The sequence below is a fragment of the Oryctolagus cuniculus genome, chromosome 7 (assembly GCF_051225735.1).
Source record: "Oryctolagus cuniculus isolate XC-2025 breed Fujian yellow rabbit chromosome 7, ASM5122573v1, whole genome shotgun sequence".
Lineage (NCBI taxonomy): Eukaryota > Metazoa > Chordata > Mammalia > Lagomorpha > Leporidae > Oryctolagus > Oryctolagus cuniculus.
The window spans coordinates 10,520,194-10,546,319 of record NC_142873.1 but is presented as its reverse complement, the minus strand read 5'-3'; the positions used below and the strand labels follow the sequence as shown (position 1 = coordinate 10,546,319).

Sequence of the window (26,126 nt, the reverse complement as noted above, 5' to 3'; positions counted from 1 at the left end):
TTGTTTTATTGTCTTTTTAAATGTCTACAATAGAAGATAAAATAACTATACTTTTATTTAATGTGTGGGTCAAACCAATCAAAAGAGAGATTAGAAAGTATTCAGAACTGCAAAATAGTGAAAATACCATATATCAAAATGTCATATGCACACCCAAATAAGCATAGCACAAACGTCAACAAGTAAACTGATATTGCAATTGCCGCCTACATAAAGTGAGACCATTTGTATTTGGAACTTAATCAGATTGGTTGCCAAGTAAAACAAAATATCAACATCTCCAGAAGATTTTGACAAAACACGCAACACAACATGATCTCACAACATGATCAGCTAAATGCTAAGGATATCACTCAAAATCATTCAACATACCAGAAACTAGAAAATAGGTCCAATTCTCAATGAAACTGGTAACAGAGACTAGCCTTGAGATGTCCCAGCTGTTGGAATCACGAGAGGGATTTTAAGGCTGTTGTATGATGCTGTGTAGTAGTCCACCTTTTGAAGTGACAGAAATATAGACAATCTCATTGGGGGAAACAGAAACTATAAGAAAGAACTAACTGAATATTTTAGAGCTATAAAATGCAATATGAAATAACAACAATAATAAAGAAGAATGATACTGATTTTTTAAAGGTTTATTCATTTATTTGAGAGAGAGAATTATAGAGAGAGGGAGAGACAGGGAGAAAGGTCTTCTATCTGCTGGTTCCTCCCCAGATGGCTGCCATCAGTTGGAACTAGGCGGATCCAAAGCCAGGAGCCAGGAGCTTCTTCAGGGTCTCCCACATGGGTACAGGGGCCCAAGGACTTAGGCCATCCTCCACTGCTTTCCCAGGTCATAGCAGAGAGCTGGATTGAAGAGGAACAGCTGGGACATGAACAGGCGCCCATACGAGTCCCCAGTGATACTGACTTTAAAACCAACCTCACTGAATAGGTTTAATAGTTGGATTGAAATAACAAAGGAAAGAGAAAATGAAGAAAGTGGAATTTCTCCTATTGGAAGAACACAAAGAAAAATACAAGAAAAAAATTATGACAGCCCGAGGGCAACATCAAAATACATAATACTGAAGTGATAGGAGTTCCCCCAAAGGACCCTAGAAAGACACTGGTGAGAAAAAGAATATTAGAGGAAATTATGGCTGGAGTCTTGCCAAATGTGGTGAGATACGTAAACTCACAGAAATAAGGGGAGTAGTGCAGTCTACCCAGGAAAACATTAAAAGGAAACTGCACCCACATTGTACTGTAATCAAGCTGTTGAAACCCAAACACGCAGCAGCCAAGGGAAGCGACACACTGCGTGTAGAGAAACCGCAACTTGAACGACTGTGGTTTGCTTTTCAGGCACCATGGAGTCAGAGTGGGGGATGAGGTCTCTACAGCGCTGAAAGGGAAGAGCGGCCCACCCGGAGCTCGGTTCCTGGTGGGGACGTGCTTCCAGACCAGCAGAACTTCTCCGCGGCACTGCTCACATTCCAGACGCCGCTCAGGCTGCCGAGCAGTCAAACCGGGAAACGCGGAACTCCAAGAATGAGCAAGAGCAACTTAAATGGCAGACGTTTGGGAAGATATAATGGACGACTTTTCCTCCATGAACATCTTTAAAACAGATATACTTGTCGAAAGCAATGATTATTTTAAAATGTGGGGGTGTCAGTGTATATAGATGTAATGCATTTGGAAAATGTAACATAAAGACCTACATAGCTGTAATGCTTCTGCATTTTACTTGAAGTGGTGTGATACTGATTCTAAGTAGAGTTAAAAAAATCCCTAAAGCAACCACGTATCAGAGGCTGGAATTACGGCATAGAGGGTTAAGCTACCACCTGCAACACCAGCATCCCATGTCAGAGCGCCAGTTCAAAGTCCCAGCTGCTCTACTTCCAATCCAACTCCCAGCTAATGCACCTGGGAAAGCAGCAGGAGATGACACAAGTGCTCAGGTTCCTGCCACCCCTGCAGGAGACCCAGCTGGAGTTCCTGGCTCCTGGATTCTGCTTGGTCCTGTCCTGTATGTTGCAGCCATTTGAAGAGTGAAACAGTAGATGGAAGATATTGTCTCTCTCTCTCTCTTTCTCTCCCTCCCTCCCTCCCTCCTTCCCTCTCTCCCTTCCTTTCTCTCTGCCTTTTGAATAAATGCCTGTTTATAAAAATATATAACAAAAGAAACAGATAGCATGGTGTCCTAATATTTAAGTAACCCTAAAGAAGTCAAGAGAGGAGAGAGTAACAAAGAAGGAAAAAATAAATGGTAGACACAAATGCAAACATTTCCAACACTTACATTAAACATGCTAACTCAAGGAATGTTAATTTGGATGAATGAGCTAAGACCCCAAAACACTCTGACTACAACAAATCTACAATGCATGTGCAAACACTGATCAGAAAAGCTGTAGCAGTTATAAAAATAACTGAAAATTGGGGCCAGTGCTGTGGCGTAGTGGGCTAAGCCTCTACCTGCGGCGCTGGCATCCCATATAGACACCGGTTCTAGTCCCAGCTGCTCCACTTTCGAACCAGCCCTCTGCTAATGGCCTGGCATAGGAAAGCAGTGGAAGATGACCCAAGTGCGTGGGCCCCTGCACCTGCATGGGAGACTCAGAAGAAGCTCCTGGATCAGCACAGCTCTGGCCATTGCAGCCAGAGGAATGAACCAAAGGATAGAAGACCTTTCTCTCTGTCTCTCCCTCTCTCTCTCTAACTCTGCTTCTCAAATAAGTAAATAAAATCTTCTAAAAAATTATGAACAAGGAACACTAAAGGGCATAGGTGACATTACATTACTATTAAAAGGTCGATGCATCATGGAAACACAATAATCCTTAATGTTAATGCACCTAATGACAGAGTCTGAAATACCATGCAGCAAATACTGACAGAAGTAAGATCTAAAACCACAACTGTGCTTGGAGATTTCAAGACTCCTGTGTTGTCATTAGTTGAACAAATAGACAAAAAAGTCACATGTCTGACCAACACTGTAAAAAACTTGACCTGATAGCAAAATATGCATCTCCAGTGCATATTCTCAAGCACACATGGAACAGTCATTAGCATAGACCATATCTGGGGGCATAAAAGCAATCCTTAACAAATTTGGAAGAACTGAAATCACATACAATGTGTGTGATCTGACCTTGAGGAAATTTAAGAAATTTAACTAGAAGTCAATAATAGACAGTGAGATAAAAAGAATCTCCAAATATTTGTAAATTAAACAGCACATCTGTGAGTCAACAAGGAAATACTGAAAGAAATTAGAAAATATTTTGAACTAAATGAAAACAAAAATTAAACAAGTCAAAACCTCTTACTCAAGCAATGGTCAGAGGGAAGTTTTCTAACATTAAATGTTTATATTAAAAAAGGAAAAACAACTCTACTTAGAGAAAGAAGATAAAATTAAACACAAATGAAAATGAAGGGAAGAAATAATAAAGCTAAAAAGCAGAAATCAACAAAAATTTTTTAAAAGACAAAATCAATGAAATCAAAAGTTTGTCCTTTGAAAAGGTCACTAAAATTGATAAACCTCTGCTAATACTGATCAAACATGATGAGAAGGAATAAATCACTATTGTTAGAACTGAATAAAGTCCCTACACAAAATGAGAGGAAAATAAGTGGCCACTGTGAAATTTCTGCCCACAGATCTGACAACTTAAGTGAAATAGACCAATTTCTTGAAAGATACCTTATATCATTCAAGAAGAGATACGTAATCTGAATTAACTATGTGTCACTAAAAACTCTGAATCTGTAGTCTTCCAACAAAGAAAACTTCAGGCAAAGACAGTATACTGGTAAATTCTGCCACACATTCAAAGAAAAAAAAGTAATACCAACCCTGCATATTCTTGTCATGAAAGTAAAATAGGAGAAAACGTTACTAAATCATTTTTATGTCCAGCATTATACTGATGCCAAAACAGAAATTACAAGGAAACTATGGACTAATATCCCTCATGAACAAAGCAGCAAAAATTCTCAGCCCATTAAGAGTAAACTGGATCCATATTTAAAAAATGATAATACATGATGACCAAGTCAGGTTTATCCCAGGAATACAAGGCTTGCCTCAACAGCCACAAATCCAACAGTGAAGAGCACTGTATCACATTATAATCAAGAGCCATAAATCCAACAGTGTAGGGCATCGTATCACATTATAATCAAACAAAGCAATGCATCCAACAACGTTCCACAGCACATTATGGGAAAACAAACACACAGTCAATAGATGGTAAAATCCATTTGATACAAATCATAAAAACTCTCAGGAAACTAGGAATGGAAGGTAGTTCTACCAATTTGATAAAGGACAAAAACACACCATACTTAAGGGTGAAAGGCCGAATGTTTTCCTCCTAATACTAGAAAGACAAGAATGTTCACTTGTGCCACTCCAATTCATTGTTGTCCTGGAAATCTTAGTAAATGCAATGAAGCAATAGAAATAAATAAAAGGTACATAGGTTGGACAGGAACAAAAACTGTCCCTACCTGCGGAAGTCACAGTGTACTAGATAGGAAGTCTCCTGGGATACACAAAAGAAACTACCAGAAAAAAATAAGTAAGATCAACATATCGTAATTCTTGTAGAGAGGCATGCTTTCGGAAATGCCAACTGAGCAAATATGACTCAAAAAGTAGAAACCCTGAGTAGCTCTAGGGTTCTTAAAGAAATTTAATTCATGATTTAAAACTGGAGGTGAACTTGCTGGGATTTTATTAGGAAGCCCTCTTTGGGTCAACACCCGGAAAGAAAAAAGAAAGAGCAGGACTAGGCAGAGAAAGAACCAATGTGCAGATTATGTCACCAACCAGGAATGTGTATTCCAGTGCTACGTTTGCGTGGTGGTGAAATGACTGACAAGTGGGTCCACATATGTGTGCAGCAGACCCGTTGCAAGCTGGATCTTGGACGAGAGTCTATTTACCACTCGCTTCTCAGATGCTTCCGTTCCAACGGAGGGTCCTAGGTGACATTTCAGTTCAATTCCAACTTGGACTGCTGTGGTCAACAGTCTTTGAAATCATTCCCTTTCTCCTATTGTGCAGTGCCTGAATAACTGTCTGTAGGTTCTTGGAATAATTGGCCAAGGGAATGAGTACTGTACACACTTACTGTAGTGTATCAGTTTTATTCCTCTTGTGGTCCAGGCAGTTACTTTAAATAGTGGGTTTGTGGGTCTCCAGACTAGTCTAAGGCTGGGCACTGGGCAACAGTTCACGAGTTCTTGAGGGGTGATCATACGTCAGTTTCATGATCATCTTTGATTTCTTTCTGGCTCCTCATCTGTTTGCAGCTAGGGGGCGCTGTGTTCTATTAGGCTTCTCCATGACCCTTTGCTGTGAAGCCAAGTTCCCCTTGGCTGCCACTCCTGCGTTGTCACGGATTAAGACACTTGCACCCATTTGGCTCCTGAGGGGACGTGCAGTCAGTCTACACTGTTCAGGGCTCTACGGCCCCGTGGCTGTCAGAGAGCCCTGTTCAGTGATGCCCTCTGCTGCTGTGAACCCAGCCTGCACAGGGGGGCACATACCTCTGAGGCTCCCCAAGTGCAAGAACTGAATATTTGTGTTTGCCTTCAAGTTCATGTGCTAAAGTCTTTTTTTCTTTTAAAGATTTATTTATTTATTTGAAAGTCAGAGTTAACACAGAGAGGAGAGGCAGAGAGAGAGAGAGAGAGAGGTCTTCCACCTGCTGGTTCACGCCCCTGTTGGCTGCAATGGCCGGAGCTGTGCTGATCTTAAGCCAGGAGCCAGGAGCCAGGATCTTCTTCTGGATCTCCCACATGGGTGCAGGGGCCCAAAGACTTTGGCCATCTTCCACTGCTTTCCCAGGCCATTAGCAGGGAGCTGGATCGGAAGTGGGGCAACCAGGACTTGAACCAGTGCCCATATGGGATGCTGTCACTGCAGGCGGTGACTTTACTCACTATGCCACAGTGCCAGCCCTGCTGAAGTCTTAAACCCAATGTGAATGATATCTAGAGATGGGGCCTGTGGAGGGTAGTTAGGTTTAGATGAGTTCACGGGGGTAGGACCCCCACCCCAACATAGTGGGATTTGTGTCTGTTAGGAGATGTAGGATTTTGGGATAAGGGTGTGCTCTTGCTCTCTCTTCTCTTTCTCTCTCTCTCTCCACCTCCCGCTCCCTTTCTTTTTCTTCCTTCACTCCCGTGTGAAGAAGCAGTGAAGGAGGCAGCTGTCCACAAGCCAGGAAACACCAGATTTGTTGGAGCCCTGATCTCAAACTCACAGTCTCCAGAACATATGCCTGCTGCTGTAAGCCTTCCAGTTTGTGTGATCTGTTTTAGCAACCCGAGCTGACAGAGAAGCCATGAACACGATCCCACGGCTGCTTCCGTTCTGGTATGTGCACTTCTCTGAGCCGCACTTCACCAGCCCCAGGGCAGTGCTGGGATCTCCACCTTACCTGACACAGGCTTCAAGCTTTCCTTGCTCCTTGGAGCTGGCCTCACAGAGATCCCACCATCCCCCACTGCTCTTTCCTGTATCCCACCAGAGGGCTTACAAATAGATGAGCTGTGGCTTTGACATTGCACCCCCGGCAGGGTGAGAGTTCAGCCCTCTTGGGGACCCACCGCCTTGGTGGTGGAGCCCTGGGAAGGCTCTTGCCACCTGCAGGAGATGGGAGCTGTTTGCATGCTCTGCGAGGTGCCCTCTGGGATTCACTCTCAGGTTTCAGCCGCTGGCCAATCAACGATTCCTGTTTGCTAAGTTCTTCAAAGCATCCAAGTTAGCAGCAGTCGTGCCGCTCCGCTTTCTGATGGTCATTGCCCATTTTCCCCAAATGTCTGTCATACCACACTGCAGATACAACATGACAATTTCTTCACCTGCTGGAATTTAACAAGTGGCATTGCCACCTTCTGCCAGGGGCATTCTCTGCCTCACCTCATAATTAGCATCTTGTCATTCACTGGTGGTAGCTCAATCAGTACAAAACTACATCCCTGTATCCACCCTCTTGTATACTGCTGACGTGAGCTGTGCAGACTTGATTCCTGGGGAGGCTATGAGATGGAAGTGATAATGCTGGAGGCTGATGTTGGGGTGCACCTGTGGAATGGAAGGAAGTGGGTTCAGGCAAAGGAAGAATCTGAGCTTGGCTACAGTCCCAACACGAGGCTCACCTGAGCCTCTGGGGAGCCCTGAGGCTGGGGGATGACCATAGAGCAGTCCTTCATTTGAGCCTTACAGCCCACTTGAAAGGACCAATGGACGGGAAGAGCCCTGGCTAAAGGGTGTGGCCTTGGGTGAGACAGAGCTCTTTAGCCAAGCAATCCCTCAGTGTAGCATGCAGTTGTGGACCCTGTTCCGAGAGCACTTCCAGCCCCTGGGAACATTGAGAGAGAGGCTGTGGGGTAATCATCACAGCACCCCTATGGGGGTCATCAAAGAGGCTGGACCGAGAAGACTGCATGCTGTTCTGTTCCATGCCATGAGGTTGAAAGCCAGGCAAAGCCAAGTAACTTGCTAGGATTCCAGCGTGGTGCTACGTCGGGGAGCCGGGGCAAGGCAATCAATGCTTCCAGGATGCAGGCAAGAGTACTGGGGCCTCTAGGATGCAGGGTGGTGGTCCCAGGCGTGTGCACCTTGTGGTAACTCCTTGGTTGACCATTTATATGTGTGCCCTGTTTGCAATTGCACTGTAGACCTAAAAGGGCAAGACCACATGGAGAGGACACGTGCTACAGAGGAGCGGGGGATGCGCCACTGTTTCTGAATCCTCACTTCATTCTCCCAGATACAAACAGCCTAGAATTGCCTGGGTTTCTCACTGAGGAATTCTTCATCCAGGTGCAATGCATCTGCTCTTTCCCAGTCATTAAGTTGGACTCTCTCCTTTCCTCTTTCCGTGGTTGAAACGGCTAAAGCAGCGTGTGTTGTTTTTAGAATGGAGGATTTTGACTGATTGAAACCAAAATGACTTATTTCAAATCACACTGCAAGTTGCCTGCATTTTGGAATATATTACTATTAAAGGGAAGATATTCAGCCACTCTGGTAATTTTGCTGTTAAGATGAATCGAGACAATGCCTTGTTTCCAATATTTTTAAAAGCCTCTCACAGCAAGAGGGAATTTTGTAACAGGAGTAGTGAGACCAGGAGGATCCAAAATCATTCAGTTTTAACAGCTCTAAGAAAAATATTTCTAATGGAAGTAAGTCCAGATTAACTGTTCCCAAGGTTCTGTAAGGACCCAGTGTCTTGTACATAAAGATCAAGTTCTTTCCTGTAGTAACTGAGAAGGCAATTGAGAAGGGTTTTCCAGGTCAAGACCTTAAATTATGTCATCAAAGGTCCATGTCTTTCACCCCGCGATTTGAGGAAAAGAGCAAGCAGCCGCAGCAGAGCCGGCACACCGTCTTGGTTCCAAATGCTGTTTTGCACAGCTTGAGACTGAAGCTGAATTAGTGCACAGGGCGATGCTGCTTCATTTTATTAGAAAGAAGGACGGCAGGTAGACACCAGTAGAGAACAGAGGCAAATGTCTTCCAGACCTTGAGAAGATTAGCTACTGTCAACTGCTGTCGCCCCTGCCCCCGCCATGTGCCGTAGGACCCAGGGTGCCTTCCTTCCTTCCATCCAACTACTCTGCTACCCATTACCAGTCTGCCCGTCTCCTGTTCTCCTGGCCCTCCAGTCTCCAGTAATCACTGTTCTACATTCTGATCCACTTAGCTCTCTGTGAATATGTTCAGAGGGACACGCCTCCTCCACATTCAGAACTGAATGCCTCCGACCTCCTTAACAAGTCTGAAAAGAGTTGTAAATGAGCTCCACAGTGCTATTTTTTTTTTTTTTGACAGGTAGAGGTATAGACAGAGAGAGACAAGAGAGGAAGGTCTTCCCTCTGCTGGCTCACTCCCCAAATGGCCGCCACAGCCGGCGCTGCACCGATCGGAAGCCAGGAGCCAGGTGCTTCTCCTGGTCTCCCACGCGTGTGCAGGGCCCAAGCACTTGGGCCATCCTCCACTGCCTTCCCCGGGCCATAGCAGAGAGCCGGACCGGAAGAGGAGCAGCCAGGACTAGAACCCGGCGCCCATATGGGATGCCGGTGCTGCAGGTGGAGGATTAACCAAGTGAGCCACGGCGCCGGCCCCCACAGTGCTATTTATCACAGAAAGCCAAGCTACCTTAAGGAAATTGAAAGCACATTACAATAAGGGAGCAGGTATATGCAGTACAAAAGTGACAAGGGATTAGTATCTGTAATTTGAAGAACTAATATAAAGTATTAAGAAAAAACTGATAATCCAATGTTTAAATGTCCAGAAGACTTCAGCACACACTTCACAGAAAATGAAGCATATAATCATCAAATATATGCAGAGGGGCTCAATGTCACTGGTGATCAGGAAAATCCAAATCAAGACCACACTGAGATGCCAGTTTGTGGATCACGTAGGAAAAAAGACACAGCCTGATGGTGTCCAGGATGGATGTAACAGCCCTCAGACCCCTGCCTGGTAGGAGCAGAACTGAAACATCTCCACAGGGAGCAGTTTGTTGTTAATCCAGGCATCCGTAGTCCCTAAGACCCAGAGAAGCCCGTGCACCAAAAGACAGGGACAAGAGTGTTTCACAGGTTAGCAGAGATCTGGAAACAATCTGGATGACTTCTAACAGCAAAATGAATAGACTGTCACATGGAGAGACTTCAAAAACTGATGGAAAATGGAATGAAGAGATGAGTTTACGGCCTGGCATTGTGGCACAGTGGGTGAAGCCTTTGTGTGCAACACTGGCATCCCATATGAGCACCGACAAGAGTCCTGACCGCTCCCTTCTGATCCAGCTCCCTGCTAATGTGTCTGGGAAAGCAGCAAAATATGGTCCACGTACTTGGGCCCTCTCCTGGTTATTGTGGGTGTTCGGTGGGTGAATCAGTGAATGGAAGATCTCTCTCACCCATAACCCTTGTCTGCACTCTTGAGGAACAGTGGTTTCTCTACTTACAACTTGTTGAATTCTTTATTTAGTTGAGGGTTAAGCTTGTGATTATAAAGTAAATTGAAAGTCTGTCATTGTAAAAAGTAAAAGAAATATAAGAAAGGAAGGAAGAAGGATGATGAGAACAAGGGAGAGAGAGAGGGTAGGGTGGGAATATTATGCTCCTAAAACTGTATATATGAAATAAGTGGAATTTGTTCCCTTTATATATTTTTTTATTTTTTATTTATTTTTTTTATTTTTTGACAGGCAGAGTGGACAGTGAGAGAGAGAGAGACAGAGAGAAAGGTCTTCCTTTGCCGTTGGTTCACCCTCCAATGGCCGCCGCGGCCAGCGCGCTGTGGCCGGCGCACCGCGCTGATCCGATGGCAGGAGCCAGGAGCCAGGTGCTTTTCCTGGTCTCCCATGGGTTGCAGGGCCCAAGCACCTGGGCCATCCTCCACTGCACTCCCTGGCCACAGCAGAGGGCTGGCCTGGAAGAGGGGCAACCGGGACAGAATCTGGTGCCCCGACCGGGACTAGAACCCGGTGTGCCGGCGCCGCTAGGCGGAGGATTAGCCTAGTGAGCCGCGGCGCCAGCCTGTTCCCTTTATATAAATACAAAATTTTAAATCTTTAAATGAAAAAAGATAAGTTTATTTCTGTGCAAAAATTTTTGAAATCGTGCATAGCTTTTTCATAATGCATATTTTCCATGAACTTTGGGGAAATCCCTTGTATACTCAAACAATGCACTATATTTACAATATCACAAGAACCATGAGTACCTACAACCAGAAGTATGGACTGTAGTGATTTAATTTTGAATTCTAGATGGAAATTCCAAAATCAATTTTAAAAACAACTAAAATTCAGCAGTATGATTTTAGGGACATATTTATGGGATAGAAATAGAGGTACAGAAAGTCAAGTGCTGACGTCAGTCATCTAAGGAGAGAGAGAGCTGGGTGGCTCTAGAGGCAGGTGTAGGTTATTTTCTGATATTTTGGTTTTCATTTTAGGTAGTGCTTTCACGGGTGTTTGTTGAATTATTTAAATAAAATAATTTTTAAAAGCAGATTTCACATGAACAATGACAGCACATAAAAAATGAGTTTCTACTACATGTAAATAAGCAGGAAATGAAGTTGCTTGAAGTCTGAAACAGTTGAGCAGAAGAAGGATGATCAAAAAGTGAGCAGATAGTGAAGACACAGAGAACTGTAAGAGCAGGGATGTATGAGTGTGGCGGGGACCAGCCTCACAAGGTCACTTCACTCTGGTTAAATTCCAGAAAAGCGATTTTCCTAAAGCAACCTGGTCTCCTCTTCTGTATCTCAAAGTCAGAATAGGCCATTTCTGGGAGAGATTCCTTCCCCACCTTGCAGCCTGGGGTGTAGCTGAGATCCTCCAAGGGCTTCAGCATTTGCAGCTTGGCCGCTGTCCCATGGGACGTGCTTTATTTAAAGGGATCAGGAAATGGTGCTTTCAGAATATGCTTCCTGGAAACTTTTATAAGGTAATAAATCAGGAAAGGTCACCAGCCCGCTCCCACTCACCGCTGTCTTAATAAACATTTTCCATTAATATTTCATATGAAATTTATAGTATAAACACATTATCAATTACATTAGAAATGAGCTATGTCATTAATAATAATCATCCTAATAGTGATATTCTACTTGTCTTTCATTCTTAGATGGTATTTGTCACCTATTTAATAAAAGCCTGCCATACAGGGACTGAATTAATAACTTCCACTTTACGAGTCACTGAGTTTCCGAGCCGCTTCATCCACCAGCCTGAGCACAGACTCTCAGCATTACCAGTCTGGGTGTTGCCTTCACAATGCTAACCTCGCAGTGCAGTCATCTATGTAATGATTAAACAAGGTAGTTAGCATTTCCATTTCCTGAAACTTAAAAAGAAGTGTTGATTAGCATTAATAATGGTGCAATGCGATGTTTCAATGTCTACACAGGGCACAATGTGTGCTAATCAAGCCAGGGTACTTAACATTCTATCTCTGTGCAGTCACTTCATGTTTGTGGCCTTCAAATTCCTCTCTTCTAGGTTCTCAGAGAAGATTAGTTACTGTCAACTATTGTCGCCCCTGCCCCCGCCATGTGCTGTGGAACCCAGGACACATTCCTTCCTTTCATCTAACTACTCTGCTACCCATTACCAGTCTGCCCATCTCCTGTTCTCCTGGCCCTCCAGTCTCCAGTAATCACTGTTCTACATTCTGATCCACTTAGCTCTCTGTGAATATGTTCAGAGGGACACGCCTCCTCCACATTCAGAACTGAATGCCTCCAACCTCCTTAAAATGCTTTACATCATATCACATTGCTCAGTTCGTCCTAAGTGCTAATTTGTCACTTGGTAAAAGCCAAGAGCATCCCTCCTGCCACCTACCAACCCCCTGCCACCCACCGAGGGACTCCCAGGCTCAAGGCAGGATCCTGGCCTGAGGGAGCTGGTGTCATCCAGTGCAGGCCCTGCCCCAGCATGGCTGACCACAGCTGAGAGCAGGACACCAGCGTGGACACAGGCAGACTGTCTCAAGGAAGGAACCCAGGGCCCTCCTTCCACAGCAGGTTGCCCTGTCTTTCTTCAGCTCTAATGTGGTAGGGGATAGATAAACTTGATGGAGTCACAGCAAGCACCCTGGTCCCGGATGCAACAGGTGCAACCTAGGAAGATGGGTGTATCAAACCCACAGTTAAGGAGACAGAATTATTCTGCAGGGGTACAAGAATTCCAACTCATCTAAACTTTGACTAACAAGCTAATTACACTGTATCAGACAAAGAGAGGGAGGGATCTCTTCCATTCACTGGTTCACACTCCAAATGCCTGCATCAGCCAGGGCTGGATCCAGGAGCCAGGATTCAGGAACAGCATCTGGGTCTCTCAAGCGGATGGCAGGGGCCCAAGTACTTGGGCGATCATCCATTGCCCTCCCAGGTGCATTAGCAGGGAGCTGGATTAGAAGCAGAGACGGCCGGCGCTGTGGCTCAATAGGCTAATCCTCCACCTTGCGGCGCCGGCACACCGGGTTCTAGTCCCGGTCGGGGCACCGGATTCTGTCCCGGTTGCCCCTCTTCCAGGCCAGCTCTCTGCTGTGGCCCAGGAGTGCAGTGGAGGATGGCCCAAGTCTTTGGGCCCTGCACCCCATGGAAGACCTGGCTCTTGCCTTCAGATCAGCGCGGTGCGCCGGCCGCGGCGGCCATTGGAGGGTGAACCAACGGCAAAGGAAGACCTTTCTCTCTCTCTCTCTCTCTCACTGTTCACTCTGCCTGTCAAAAAAAAAAAAAAAAAAAAAAAAAAAAAAAAAGGCAGAGCAGCTGGGATGCCTTAAGGGATGCTAGCATTGCAAGTAGCAGCTTAACCTACTGCAGCCCCGACCTGATGTTCTGACCCGTGCTCCGCTGATGGCAGGATGGTGTCTTCTGATTCATACGAGGAGTCAGACATGTCCAACAAGGAAAGTTATGCAGAAAATTTTCAGCAATGGGAGGTGACCCAGAGAGGGCTTCTGGGATCGCATTGGGAGATCTGCCTAGGACGCAGCAGGAGAGCAGGTAGCCAGTTTGCCCTGCCCCTTTGTTCTGGCACCAGCAGGCCTGACGACCCCAAGCACTTACATGTTCTTCCTCCACTTGGCAAATACTGGTTTCGCCTGAGGGTCTCTGCTAAGCATGGAGACAGGACCGGGTGTGGCCACGCCCCGAGGGCCAGCACTTACCTGGGCTGCGGTTTCAGTGGTGACTGCCCCACTTCTGGAGGTCAAACCCCAGCTGTACCAGAAAACTGTAAAACGTCAAATGTCTACCTTTAGAGTTTTAACTTAAAACACACCCCTGTTTATTCTCTCACCCATAATTTGATGTTAAGCCATAGCTTTTCCAAGAACGAAGGTTGCTTATTGGAATTCCTTATCATGTTTCGGGAATAAACTAAACCCGTAAGATACTATGTTATCCTTTTCCATAAAAAAAAAAAAAAAAAAAAAAAAAAAAAAAAAAAAAAAAAAAGCTTAAGGGCACTTAAAGGAAGTCATCCAAGAACAAATTATTTTGATATTTTTAAATCATTCACAGAATTTTCCCTATACCTCTCTCAACAAGCAATTTCTAAGCAATTGGCTTGTATTGATTCTTTCAAAAGTGGATTGTTTCAATTTTTCCCTTTCATATTTCTTCAGGCTGTGTGCTGGCAATGATTTTTCAAATAAGTGCAGGGGGATACAGAGATTTGGGCAGAAGCACACAGTCTCCTCGGTTTTGTATTGGAGGGAAGTATTCTATTTAACCTCGCCGACACTTCCCGCAAAACCACCAAGGGGAGAGGCAGAAATCTGAAGATACAAGCACACTGGCAGCCTCAGACCCAACAGGCTTGAATGGGGACCCGGCCCTTCACTTTCTGCAGCTTTCCGTCCCCAGTGTTTACTGGTTTATTTACTAGATTTAGCGATCTCTAAACAGGCTCTGGATGGGTGGGCAGGAGGGCGCCCTGGCTGCCACGGAGGACGCTGGCCCTGGTGCTCTGCTCGTCTCGGATGTTGGTTCTGTGTGCTTAGGTTTAGCTTCTGTTGGAAGGAAGTGTGTCACAAGGGGGTCTCGTGAGGTAGCAATGAGGGAACAGGCAGTGCAGTTCCATTCGTTTGGGGGAGGTAAGTAGACTGCACGTCCCTGGCCAAGCCCAGTCTGAGCAGCCCAGTGTCTGCTTCTCTTGGCAACTGCGGTGCAGGGTGCCCAGCTGGGCAGGGGCTGCCAAGGTAAGCCGGGCCACAAGGGCAGGATCTTAGAAGCCAGGCCATGGGGATAAAGGTGGATCTCACCCTGCAGGGGTACGAATCCTGGATGGTGTTGAGTCAAGGATGTTGAGTTGATCGGATTCCATTCATAAAAGTAACTCCAGCAGGGCAGCAGGGAAGGGGAAGAAAGGACAGGGAGAATGGCCAGTTAGAAGACTTCAGCCCCCACGGCCGGCGCCGCGGCTCACTAGGCTAATCCTCCGCCTAGCGGCGCCGGCACACCGGGTTCTAGTCTCGGTCGGGGCGCTGGATTCTGTCCCGGTTGCCCCTCTTCCAGGCCAGCCCTCTGCTGTGGCCCGGGAGTGCAGTGGAGGATGGCCCAAGTGCTTGGGCCCTGCACCCCATGGGAGACCAGGAGAAGTACCTGGCTCCTGCCATCGGATCAGCGCCGTGCGCTGGCCGCAGCGCGCCGGCCGCGGCGGCCATTGGAGGGTGAACCAACGGCAAAGGAAGACCTTTCTCTCTGTCTCTCTCTCTCACTGTCCACTCTGCCTGTCAAAAAAAAAAAAAAAAGAAGACTTCAGCCCCTGGCCGCCCAAGATGACAAGGGCCCACTCCAAACCACATCCACAGGCTTGGAGAGGAAGGGCCAGACCACACGGCTAACACAGAAGCAACTGCAACCTGGAGCCTCACTGGGCATGAGAAATGATGGGGAGCAGTCTCTGGTCACTCTTAGGTGTCCGGCTTGGGCAATGGGATCAGTGGGGATCCCATTCACCAAGGGGGCAAGGGGAGCTCGCTGGGGCTGTGAGTGTGCACTGCGCCCCTCCCTAGGGAGCAGGCGGGAGGGGCGGGGCCTGTAGCACCCTGGTTAGGCTGTCTTCAGCTTTGTGAAAGCCCTTAAGGCATTCTTCTGTCAGGGAGGAAACTGAGCCAGAGGCTAGGCAGCCCACTCAAAACCATGCCTCCAGCAAGGGCCAGGGCCAGGACTCAGATCCCAGCCTGGCTCCAAAGTCCACGACTTCCTTCCCCACAGTCTAACCACGGTGCTGCCAGCACCAAGCCCGTCTCTGAGGATGTCCGCGATGGCAGGACACTGGTGCAGTCTGAGGACAGAGAAGCCAGGCACAGTGTTCGCAGTGCTCAGGGAGGGCTCGAGCGATGGGACGATCACATGTCCTGAGGAAGGCGGCCTGTGGGGCCAGGGGCACCGCTGATGCAGTGGAGAAGAGGGAACTGGCCAAGAGAGACACTCTAAGGACAAGAGATCCCGTAGCCACTGACCTCTGTCAAGTTCAAGTCAGTGTGTCCATTTTACCAGCATCACATCATTTCATCACTCCGATCTGAGAGGATGGGCGGCCACATGGGAATGCAGCAGGAGATACATACAGCACTGTCTCCATGGGGAAGGAAGCCATGCCCTGCACAGAGACAGGGGTTCCCACTGCTGTCCATCAATCAGGGCTCCTGCTCTGGCCCCCAGTCCGGAATCCCTCAGACCCACACCACCCCAGGGGCACTGCTGGGGAGACAGGAGGGAGCTGTGACTGTCTGAGAGTTGACTTCATCCCTGTCAAAGACTTGTTTGACAGTGAGCTCTGAAAGTCGAGAAAAAGAATCTGCCATGGGCACTTCAGCGAGGTCAGGGTTTGGATTTAGCTGCTTTGAGTGCTTGGAAGCAGCAAGTTAGAGATGCTGAGACGCACACTGGACTTGGGATTTTACAAAGAATGGACGTAGAGGTCCAGCCCAGTGAGCTGGGAAAGGGTCTCAAGTTTTTTTGAGCTGGGAAGTGTTCCAGTGTGACCAAGCAAGTCCCTGCATTTCACAGAAGGCAGTGGAAACAGCCAGGTTTGTAAGACTTTTCTCATGGCACCAGGTTGTGCCAGAGCCGTGAGCACCTGCGGCCACAGCTGCCCTGTCTTGCTGTAGATAAATCTGCCTGTTAAAGGTGGATTGAACAGCATTTCCCATCTCCTTTTCAATGAGATTATCAATGGCCTTTCTCTGAGCAACCGCTCACATAACAACAAAACTCTCTCCTGGATGTCCCTGGAAACAGATGCCTGGGTGCAGCTTGCCTGTTATTCATCCTCAGCCACCCATGGGCAAGACGCCAGGCACTAACGTGGGCCTGGTGTTTATACTTGAGGGCTGGTGGAGCCTGCCGGGGCTCTTCGCTTCCAGAGCAGCATGCTACGAGGCCACAGGGGCCGTGTTTGTCACTACCACGGCCCAGGCCACTTGCTCAGTGTGACCTGGCCGGGTGTGTTCATCAACAGGGCCACATAAATGTGCTCTAAGGTAAACAGTCCCACAGAGCTGGGCACTAGAGGGCCCTTTCTTGGGGTTTACGGCAGGATATTCTCGCTTTAAGAACCTTCTAGCCACACACCCAGCTCACAGAGCTCCAAGTTGCCCAAACTGTGGATTCACTTCCAGGACTTTTCTCATTGTTGGTTCCTTTCTCTGAGGATTACAGGGATCCTGATATGGGATGAACTGACCCAGAAATCTAGCGTAACTGAGCCATAAAAACATGCATTTTGAGGTCTCTCAAGGGTCTGATCTGAAGCCCAGCTACTTAGATGTGACTGAATCGTGCACTTCTCGGAAGCAACTGCAGTAGTTTCAACTCCAGAGCTTCATTGATAATGGCCGGGTCATACACATTCCAGCAACGTCTGGAACCGCTTTAGAAGGCTTTGCCAAGTGTGGACTTTATGACGGAAGATGTGAATGCTGAAGGAGGAGCCAAAGAAGGGAGGGCAGGAAAGATAAAGATCTCAGAATCCAATGCAAGGCCCCCGGAAGGCCACCAGTCCAATTATCCAGATTGCCCAGCCCAGTTTATAGCCAGAGAAAGGAGGTAAAGGTAATGGCGGCAGGTTCTCAGCAGCAGGAAGAAGGGGGCCTCATGGGAAGGGAGACGGACCAACACTTTGGAAGCAATGGGTGAGTGCTGCAAGGGGCCTCCCGGAGTCCCCCAGAGCCCAGCTCGGAGGAACAGTGGGGAACACAAGGCAGAAATGCACTTGTCTTAGGGCAGCACAGACCAGGACAAATATTTGAGTTTCTCTATTTGATAGGAAGAGTCTCTGAAGCTTGATCTAGGCTACAGCATTCTGTAGCGGGAATGCAAACACAGCTATGTCCTCCAGGAGCTTACAGCTGACCAGGAAAAGTGAGCAGAAAACGGGGTGGCAAGGGCCAGCACAGAGCCTGAAGTTTTCAGGGCCCTGGAATTTGGAGAAGGCTTTCTAGGGGGAACGGCACTGAAGCTGAGATCCAGACGATGACAGTGACCTACACAAAGATGGTTCCAGATAGAAAAGTAGTTCAACATGCACTGACACCCGCAGGAGGAGAAGGCGGTCCTACTGAGGACTGAAAGACGACCCTGGTGCTTGGGACAGAGGGTTAACTGCGAGAGGGAGAGGGGAGGGCCTCAGAGGACAAGACACAGAATGCGGATTCTGTCCAGAGGGTGATGAGACACGCTAAAGAAGCAAACAAACAGGAAGTCCCGGTCACCTAAATGACGGCAATGAGGAGACACAGACAGGTGGGGTCGTGTAACATGCAGGAGATGGAGTGAGCAGAGCTAGGTGACTGCCTGCCTGGGGAAATCAAGAGGGATCCTAAAGGCTGTTTTCCAGGTTTCCAGCATGATCAACTAGATTTCTGGTAAGTTCTACTGGCTATTCCCTGTTCTCCTTCCTCCAGGATCCACACACTACCCTTCTCTGCCCTACTGCATGCCCCAAGAGGTCGGCCTGACACAGAGAATCTGGAAGAAGGTGAAGTGGGGAGATGAAGTTTTGATGTCTAGTTTGAGGCCCAAGTGAGGCTGTTGAGAAGGTAGTTCTATTTCCAGTTCGGGAACCTAAGGGAAAGTCCTTTGGGAATCCTCACCTTACGAGGTAACTGAAACCAGGGATGTGTGGCAGAGGAGGCAGAGTCAGGAGAGAGGCCTGGGGAACACCACCTTGAAAGGCAGCACTTCTCCAATCACTGACACAGAGCCCTCAAGATGCTGGCAAGTATGATTTCTTTTAAAGATTTATTTACTTATCTGAAAGTGTTACAGAGAGAAAGAGAGGAGAGAGAGAGAGGGAGAGAGAGAGAGAGAGAGAGAGAATCTCCCATTTGCCAGCACACCCCACTAAATGACCACAATGACTAGGGCTGGGCCAGGAGCTTCTTCCAGGTCTCTCACATGAGTGCAGGGGCCCAAGGACTTGGGCCCTCTTCCACTGCCTTCCCAGGCACACAAGCAGAGAGCTGGATTGGAAATGGAGCAGCTGGGAATCAAACCAGTGCCATATATAGGCTTCCAGCATCGGAGGTGGCACTTAACCCGCTATGCCACAGTGCTGGTCCCAAAATTAAAATTCTTGAGCCTCTCCTTTAAGTAGTGGGTATAAGAAGAGCGGACAGATGAGGCTGTGAAGTCGTAGTCATGGAGATGGTAAGGATACCAGGAACATGTGCAGTCGTGGGAGTAACGGGAATACAGATGTCCCAAGAGTCACGATGTTGAAAGATCATTCACTCTGAGCACTGCAGTGTGTCCACTGGATTTATTGATGACAATCGTGGGTGACCTCGGAAGGGTCGGCCTCAGAGGAGGGACACAGAGATAAGTCAGGCTGGGCTGTTCCTGCAGTGCTCACGGAGAAGTCATGCAAACCACATCTAGACAACGCATTCAAAACGCATGGCTCTCAATGGCACGGGACAGGTCCCAGCTGAAGGAGACGTGAGGAGTACTTGGGGTTTAGTTCATGTTTGCTTTGTGAGACAGGAGACATAAATCACACTGGGAGGAGCAGACAGGGAACCAGATGACGGAGCTGATTGGCTGATCAAAGTCCTTTAGAAAGCGTTCCTGCCCTTCACAGGTGAAGAATTTAGTTTAACACAGTAGGATCTATTTTTATATCAGGATTACTCTTTGATCATCAGAATCCTCTTGAACACATGCAAGACTCAGAAATCCTAATGCTTTCAACCAGAGGCAAACAAGATGCATTTGGGCTATTCGGAATGAGCCAAACATCTCTTCCTGAATTGTCTCCTCCTTGGCCCTAGCTTTTCCTTGGGGGTCTTCTTGGACACGTATAATTCCCCATCCACATTATGGAACTTGCGATCTCACATTTCCCTGGCATCCACTCTTTAATGAGCTAAATCCCTTTATCATGGACCACTCTGTATTCCAAACTGGGCTAATTTACAGTGCCCAGAACTCAATACCATACTATATTTCACAAACCTGAAGGAGACCAGCTGTCTTCACCCCAGAAGCCAATGTCCAAGTTCACAAATGTGAGAAATGTGTTGTTTTTGCCTCTGTTTATGTGACTATTAGTATTAAATACTTGACCACTATGAAATAACAAAGGGAAGAAAATTATGACCTCTTCTCCAAGAGTTGAATGGTATCATGGGAACTCAGTGACTCTGGATTCACTGAGAATAAATCTTTCCAAGCCAGTTTACTTATTTTTTCAGATTTATGAAAATATACCCATCCCTGGTAATTTCTGTTACACAAACAAAATTTAAACCAGCATTCAATGTCACTAGAAGGTCATCAAGTAATGGGATTGTGCATAATCCTGAAACTAAACAATGTTAGCACACATGTTCCCATACAATGGCATAAATACTATATGTAATGATCTGATAGCAAAACAATGCTGATAGGAAAAGCTGAGCCCTAATGATGTGTTTTGAAGGATACCATAGGTTAGCTGATACAAATGACCCAGGGGGACACTAATAGTCCATTACTGGAATATACTGCATATTTCCAGATGTTAATCCCAGAAGAAATGAAAAAATTAATTTGGCCCAGAGAAAGTATCATCTGCCTGCTTTAAGTCTATTTAACAGATGACCCAGTGTGTAAAATCAGGGGACAGAAGGTGGGGCTCATTTCAAGCACTGAGGACGGTGGTCATTCAGTCTAGTCCTCTACCCACAAGTCTACAGGAAGATACTTAAGAAAAATCATCTCCCTATTGTCTGAAAGCTCCAATCTCCTTTCTAAACTTTGGTCTGGAGGCCCCCGGCCTTGGTCAACGAAACAGCACCCCGTGGGAACTGTGCTCACTCTGTTTTACTATGGTAGCCATCACTTATTGTTTTCTAGCCAGAATTGAGTCATCTTTTTAGGATGAAAGAATCTTGAAAGGAACCACCTATTCTCCATAGTTTTCAGGATTTGCCATGACCCAGCCCTGGCCATTGAACACTGCGTCCCATGGTTACATGATTAGTTTGGGGATTACCAGAGCCAGTGGAATGCAATTCCTGGGTTTGAAGTGGATTTCAGCATAGTAAGGTAGAAAGCCCTTCTTTCTGTGGAGGTGCAGAGAGAATGGTGTGTGTGGCTGGCACTGATGGCAGCATGTACCCTGAGCATGGAGCCAGGACAGTGAGCAGAGCCAAAAGTGGGAGAGAGCCAGACCACTGTCCACAACAACTAGATCCCTGCTTCTCTGTTACTCAAGTCAATACTTCCAATTTTTGCAACTGGTTTGAGTCTAATTTATATCATCTGCCACAAACAGTGTCTGGACCGTTTATCTCACTTTGCATTCTTGCCTCTGGGCCTAACCATTTGTCTCACCTATTTACAGCTTCCTACTGGCCCTGGAGCTTGATGGCTGCCCTTACTCTTCTGATGTTAACCTTGGCCTCTCCCCAAGGCTACAACTTGTACTCATCCCTTGGACCATATCTAATTTTGGCTGCTCTGGGTAACAACCAACACAATCCAAGTTTGGCTGGGTGTTACCGCTGTGTTGCCCAGGGAACCACAGGCAGACAGAGAGAGTTCACAGCCTCATTTAGGAAACTATTCTCATGTCTGCCATGACCAACAGAAATCTTCCTAATTTCCTAACTAAATTTGTCATGGAGAGATTAAATTCCAACACCAGCTGAAGGCAACTGTACTAAGTGACTTTTCTCTCACCCCTCCGGCTGATTAGTGCCTCGCCATATTGGTCTCTGTTCCTTCCATCACAGACCCTGTCTCCCGGCCTAGTGAAGCATGTAGACAGGGACCACTGTCCCACTGTGACAGGTGGAGGCATGAAGGAAGCTCTTCTCTGCATGCCATGCTCCTGCTAAGAGCCCCGGGCCCCCACACTGACCTCATCAAGCTGTGGCTCTCCTGCATGGTTCCTGAGGCCCCTTGCATCTGGCCCACTCTGATACTTGCCTTTTGCTGCATATCTTCTCCCTTTGTACCCACTGCCCCATGCATTGGGGGGCCTCTGCTAAAGCTCTCAAGTTAGCCACATTTTACCCCAAATTCTCAACGCCCACCTGGAATCCTTCCACCTTGGTAGAACATTTCCAGTTGATGTAGCTGATCAAGGGGAAAAGAACTCAATGCGTTATTCCCTGGAGATCTATCCTGTACTTGCAGGATACTGTGGCTGGCGGGTAAAAAGACGACCAACTCCAGCAACTGAAAGTTTACATTGCTTTGGAACTAAGGAGTTACGTAACAAAGGTATTCACAAAGGGTGTGCAAAGGCAGGCTAACCCAGTACATCCCTCAGTGGGATGTACTCCAGGGCACAGCATGCTGGAGTAACCTGGAGCTCCAGGGCGCTACACTTCCCAGACAGAGGGGGCTGGACAGAAGCCTGAAGCCCAGAGCTGTGGGCCGGGGCCCTACCGTGAGCTCTCCGACATCATCCAGCCCTACCCCAACCTCCAAAGCTCTTCTGTGGGCTTTCACCTGCTTGTGAGTGAATTACATGCTGATTAATTGCTGTTTAATCTGTGGTCATTCTTTTACAAATTCTTCTGCGAAGACATTTGCTTTCTGTCCCTCTTAGCCCTAGCTTAGGGATAATCGCCATAAAATAGAGTTTTAATAGACACCTGCTAGTTGATTCTCTTTTCAACTCACTGTTTAAATAAAATCAGAGAAGGACTAACTTATATATTTGCCTAAAATCGTATTGCTGTGAAAAGAAAATTGATCAAAGGGAAATAATTTTTTTCCTGAAGCACAACGAATGGAAGTGGTTTTAAGAACCAGAGACTGTCCTGCGGCAGAGATGAGCGGGTGCTTTATTTCCACTCATTCCGTCCCACCCACCACACTTGGCTGGATAACTGTGCCTGTTTACTCCCTTTTCCACATAATAAAGACGGAACTTACAGAAGCCTCAAAGAAGCATCCTAAAGCTCTGGTGCTGAGCAGAATCCTCTTCATTTTCATCATTAGAATGAAAGAGGCCCTGAAAGGAGAAACAGTGGCCACAGAGGGGAAGTGGGTGCTGGCAGGGACTCGGATGGGGAAAGTTTGCGGGAAGTCGCTGGGGGCATCTGGGGTTAACGGGCCAAGGAAAGCCGCAGGTGGTGTGGTTGTTGTAAATCAAAGCACACAGGTGTGGGTTAGAAACCGGACAATTTCCCGTCTGGCTCCCATCTGGAGGCACTGCTTCTCCTGTTGGGATTTCTTTGACCATTGAAATGAGGGGGCTCTGCTCAGCATTGTAACCTTAGGACTCTTTCTCGCTCTTAGCAGTTCGCTAAGGGAGGTGTCTCTGTGGGTGTCACTTGGGGATGTAAACCTAACACACAGGGTGTTTAACCACTTGGGACTCCAACCCTTGAGGGAGCTAACGCCCCACAGCCACTCTAAATTGCTACTTTATCCTTAAACACCTCTTTTTAATGTAAAGATTAGGTTGACCTTGAGATACTTTCATAAACCGGGTAGGGGAAGCCAAGCATACAGTTGGTCTCACCTTACAAGAGGTTTATATTCTCTGAATTCAACATTTTTGCCTTGAAGGAAACCAAGAATATTTATGAAATATTCTTGTTATTAATGAAAGCATTAATACTCTTGTATAGATATTTAAAAAATGTGATTTCCTGTGGGCACTACAGTCCTTTCATAATTAGATCTGAGTAAACAGCTGCATTTGTTTGGAAATAATGATTGCAGAAAAACTTGGAGTTATTTCCTATTATTATGTCTTTGTGCCATTGAGGATAATATCCGATCGAAATTACTATAGACCCAAAGATGCAACCTGGGGAATTTCTACCCTTGTATTGGCCAAAGTGCTACTAGTTTTTGAAGAATAAAAGTGGAAAGCTATCAAGCTATCACCTCCCAGCTAATTTTAAAAGTGAGGAGGCACCTTTTTGTTTACAGAACAAGTTTTCCGTAGTTTATTGTCCGTGCAGTCTAAGACTCACACATAGCACTGCAGGATCTCAAGGTGAATTTTGAAGTGGGCAGCCTACAGTAGGCATGAGTGAAATGCTGACCGAATTCTCAATACTTGTAAGCCTGCACTTGCCAAGTAGCCCCTTGTTGTCCACATGTAGACAGTGTTTATAGGGCATAAATAGGAAATGTCCCTGGCCTGCAACTGCAAAGGGTGGGTATGGAGCCTAAAGATGATGAATGAATCCAGGATTAGTCACAATCCAACCGTGCTATGGTTTAAATGTTGTTTGTTCCCTTAAAGGCTTCTATGTGGGGAGCTTGGTGTTCAGGGTGGCAGTATTGAGAGATGATCTGGAACCTTTAAGAGGCAGGGCTTAGTGGGAATTCCTGGCTCAACTGGGAGTGTGCCCTTAAAGGGAACTAAGGCCGTCTTCCAGAGAACCCTGGTTAGTTTTCAGGAGAGGATTATTATAAAAGCACGAGCCTGGCCCCACCTAGCCTTTCTCTGGCTTCTTCTGTAGAGATGTAATGACTTCCTGTGTGGAGATGTATTTACTTCCTGAGTATAATTTCTTCCCCAGTGGAGATGTAATTACTCAGCCCCACATGCCCTCCCACCACTGCCATCTGCCACAAGGTAGCGCAGCTAAAGGGAGGAGCCCTTACTAGAACCCATACCATGTTGTTTGACTTTCACTGCCAAAATTGTGAGTTAAATCAACCTCTCTTTTTTATAAAGTTAGCCACCTCAAGTAATTCATTAAACTGACAAAAAGCTAAGGAATAAAGGCTGTTAGTGAAGTTAGACACAGCAGTTCACAGTCATCAGATCTGAGTTCTCCCTGTGCCCACACTGGGTTAGCTGTTGCCGTTTGAGCAGATCTGTCCCAGGCCATCAATTTACAAAAGGAAAAGCAAGCCGGCCTTAGCTGTGGGCAAGCAAGGATGGACTCTTGCTCCTCTCAAATCCACCTTTCCCCTGAGCAGACGAAGAAACAGAAGTCCGGAGTCTATGTTCTGTTCTCTAACCTCAAGACCTCCGTAGAGACTAATGGTTTTAACCTTGAAAACCATGACGAATGCGCAGGGTCTGTGTTTCTCATTTTTCAAATTACCCTGTCGGGCATCTGATATTCCTGGTGGCTTCCACCGTCCAGAAACCCGCCAATTATTCTAAAGAGGCCACACGCATGCTGTCCTCTGAGCTATGAGACCCGGGACCAGGTACCTCGTGGAGAACACAGTGTGTCTGACACCCACAGCCTGGAAATGGGCAAGACTCAGAACCCCTCTGTGGTAGACGTGTGTCTCGGGGTGCGACTCGTCTGTGAATGACACCATGGAAGTAAAGCTGCTGGCTCTGATGCCACCCCAAGGCTGTGGATGGTTTCCCCGCAAGGCCTCAAAGAGACACGTTTTCCTGGGAGACCTCAAGTTCTTGCTACATTGGCAGTTGGAGAGATTTGTGTTCTGTCATCATTTCAAATCTTCTCTTTCCCTTCATCCCATCTCCATAGCCCCAACAAAAGTGGCCATTCTTTCCTCAAAAGCAGAGCTTCCTAATGGGTTCGTGTACCTGGGCAGCAATGTAACTGGCATCAGCTTGAGACAGTGCATGGATGCCCGTGCTCTAAAATTGCTTTCTAGCAAAAAGATTCTATCTTTGTTCCTTCTGTATCCTGCTGCCTGCACGGCGTATTCCAGAAAACTGCGTTTTACATAACTTCTTACCCTCCAATTCCCAAACAGATGAACCTTAGCTTGACTTTCCTCGTCTTCTTAGATGGAGAGTAGATGGAACCCACCAGAAAGCAATCAGGATGACAAGGACATTCACAACAGATCAGTCTGAGGCAATTTTATGCTCTCTGAAACAGCCAGACTCCTGCCAGGTAAAAATTACTCAAAGCATAGTCCTTGACTGTGACTTAGAGCCAACTGTTTTAAGTTTTCATGTTTCTCCAAAATCAGTTCTCTGTTTTGTAAATAAACATGTAGCCAGGCAGCTGTTAGAGAAGATGACATCTCAAATAAACAAAGTTATTTTAAATTTTTCTATCAGGAGATTTTGCCACGGGACATCTTAGGAGCCAGCTGCAAATGAGAATACACCATGAGGGGAGTCTCCACTCTGGGCCCTGGCAAGTTG

General features: G+C 46.7%; 2 long non-coding RNA genes across 3 annotated transcripts in view; one reads left to right on the top strand and one right to left on the bottom strand.

The window, feature by feature from the left end:
* Positions 1–377: 377 nt before the first annotated feature.
* The window catches only part of LOC138850474 (uncharacterized), an 87,702-nt gene continuing 61,953 nt past the window's right edge, over positions 378–26,126 (bottom strand). The window contains exon 3 of one of the 2 annotated variants that reach the window (XR_016210364.1): positions 378–498. This is a non-coding gene — a long non-coding RNA (uncharacterized LOC138850474). Of the gene's footprint in view, positions 499–13,338; positions 13,803–26,126 lie in introns of those variants that run through there. The other variant, XR_011390272.2, reaches the window with a different exon arrangement.
* On the top strand, positions 22,187–26,118 carry LOC149125287 (uncharacterized). The gene is made up of 3 exons (XR_016210365.1): positions 22,187–22,528; positions 25,761–25,869; positions 26,040–26,118. It is a non-coding gene; the product is annotated as an uncharacterized LOC149125287 (long non-coding RNA).